The sequence below is a fragment of the Mastomys coucha genome, unplaced genomic scaffold (genome assembly GCF_008632895.1).
Source record: "Mastomys coucha isolate ucsf_1 unplaced genomic scaffold, UCSF_Mcou_1 pScaffold13, whole genome shotgun sequence".
In the NCBI taxonomy this organism is placed as follows: Eukaryota; Metazoa; Chordata; class Mammalia; order Rodentia; family Muridae; genus Mastomys; species Mastomys coucha.
This window is the reverse complement of record NW_022196895.1, coordinates 82,432,381-82,434,864: the sequence shown is the minus strand read 5'-3', so window position 1 is coordinate 82,434,864 and position 2,484 is coordinate 82,432,381.

The window sequence follows — 2,484 nt, the reverse complement described above, 5'->3', positions numbered from 1 at the left end:
TGAATATCCAGGATTCTCAATACACTATCCTTCTACATGTCTTGAGATGTAGCAAAACACAAACATGATACGACGTTTCTGGAGAAACTCATCCTAATATAATCACTATAAAGAAGAGAAACTAAAATATTAATTTTTTAAATTTAAATTTAAATAAGAAATTAAAATATTAAAAATTGTGGTGCAATTATACAATGGAACACTACTCAGCTACTAAAAACAATGAATTTATGAAATTCTTAAGCAAGTGGATGGAACTAGAAAATATCATCCTGAGTAAGGTAACCCAATCACAAAAGAACATTCATGGTATGTACTCACTGATAAGTGAATATTAGCCCCAAAGCTCATAATACCCAAGATACAATTCACAGACCACATAAAGGTCAAAAAGAAGGAAGACCAAAAGTATAGATGTTTCAGTCCTTCTTAAGACTCACAGGAGGAAATACAGAGACAAAGTGTGGAGCAGAGACTGAAGATAAGACTGCCCCACCTGGGATCCATCCATATAGTCTCCAAACCAGACACTATTGCAAATGCCAAGAAGTGCTTGCTGACAGAGAAGTTTTAATTTAGCCTATCATGCACATATCTAAACACTTACATTTCTTTTCTAAGTGCATGAAAATCAAATAGCTTCTGCTGAGCATAAAATTCAAACAACATTTTGACAAAAATTTTGACATGGAAAATTCCTGTCAAAAAAATAAAGATGGATCTCACGAAATGTGGAGAAAGAGCCACAATCACTCATATTCCCTTTAACATTAAAGTAGTGGAAGTGCTTGTTAAAATGTTAAGCAAAATGATATATTACTAATGTAAAGCAAATAATATATCTTGCATATACCAATTATATTTTAAGAACACTCTCTTATATATTAATTAGAGAAAATGGGATAAATCTATTTGAATTTTATCTCCAAGGAAGATAACAAATATAGAAGGAAACAAATATAGGAAGGAAACAAATATACATTGAATAAAGTTGATAAATTTGCAGCTAGACAGAATCATGTCACTCACATGACTTTGAGACTGAAGAAAATTAAACATAACAAAAAAATTTTTCAAAATATTTACAAATAGATGGGCATGCTGGTGCTCTACACTTTAATCCTAGCACTTGGGACACAGAGGCCTGTGGATTTCTGAGTTTGAGACTAACCTGGTTTATATAGCAAGTTGTAGGAAAACCTGGGATACACAGAGAAACCCTGCCTCAAAAAATCCAAAAAAAAGTTAATGTAGTGAATTACGTTGATGGATTTCCGTATATTGAACCATCCCTGCATCCCTGGGATGAAGCCTACTTGATCATGGTGGATGATCGTTTTGATGTGTTCTTTGATTTGGTTTGCAAGAATTTTATTGAGTATTTTTGCATCAATATTCATGAGGGAAATTGGTCTGAAGTTTTCTTTCTTCGTTAGGTCTTTGTGTGGTTTAGGTATAAGAGTAATTGTGGCTTCATAGAACGAATTGGGTAGAGTGCCTTTGGTTTCTATTTTGTTGAATAGTTTGAGGAGTATTGGTATTAGGTCTTCTTTGAAGGTTTGATAAAACTCTGCACTAAACCCATCTGGTCCTGACCCACGGAAGGGTTGCAGAGATTAACTATGGAGCAGAGACTGAAGGAAGGGCAAGTCAGCCTAAATATAGCTATCTCCTGAGAGGCTCTGACAGTATCTGACTAACACAGATGTAGAGGCTCACAGCCATTCATCGAACTGAGTACAGTGAAGTCAGTGTACAGGGTCCCCAGTGAAGGAATTAGAGAAAGGACCAATTGAGCTGAGGGGTTTGCAGCCCCTTAGGAGGAACAACAATATGAACTAACTAGTACCCTCAGAGATCCCAGGGTCTCAACCACCAACCAAGGACTGCACATGAAGGGGTCTGATTGTTCAGGCAGCATGTGTATGGTAGAGGATTGCAAAATCGATCATCAATAGGAGGAGAGGACCTCAGCCCTGTGAAGGTTCTGAGCCCCAGTGTAGGGGAATGCCAGGGCCAGAAAGTGGGAGAAGGCGGGGTGGCAGGCATGGGGAAGGGGGAGGCAACAGGGGTTTGTTTTTGTTGTTTTTGTTTGTTTCTTTGTTTTTTGGAGGGGAAACTGGGAATGGAGAAATTCTCATGTAAATAAAGAAAATATCTAAAATTAAAAAAAAAAGTTAAAAAAGTACAATAGACACTAGGCATATGTAGGTCAAGGAGCTATTATTGTCAGTACCTACCTCTGTGTGTTTCTATTTAACTAATTTCTTTTATGTTTATTTAGTAGGGGTGGGCAGGCATGGAAGAACCATGGCAGGCCTGTGGATGTTAGAAAATGACTTGCAGGATTCAGATCTCTCTTTCCACCACCATATGAGTTCCAGGAATCAAACACAGGATTTTAGGCTTGCTGGCTGCCAAGAGTCTTCACCTGCTGACACATCTCCTGGACCTTCTATTCTTGATTTTTTATGGTGTGTGGAT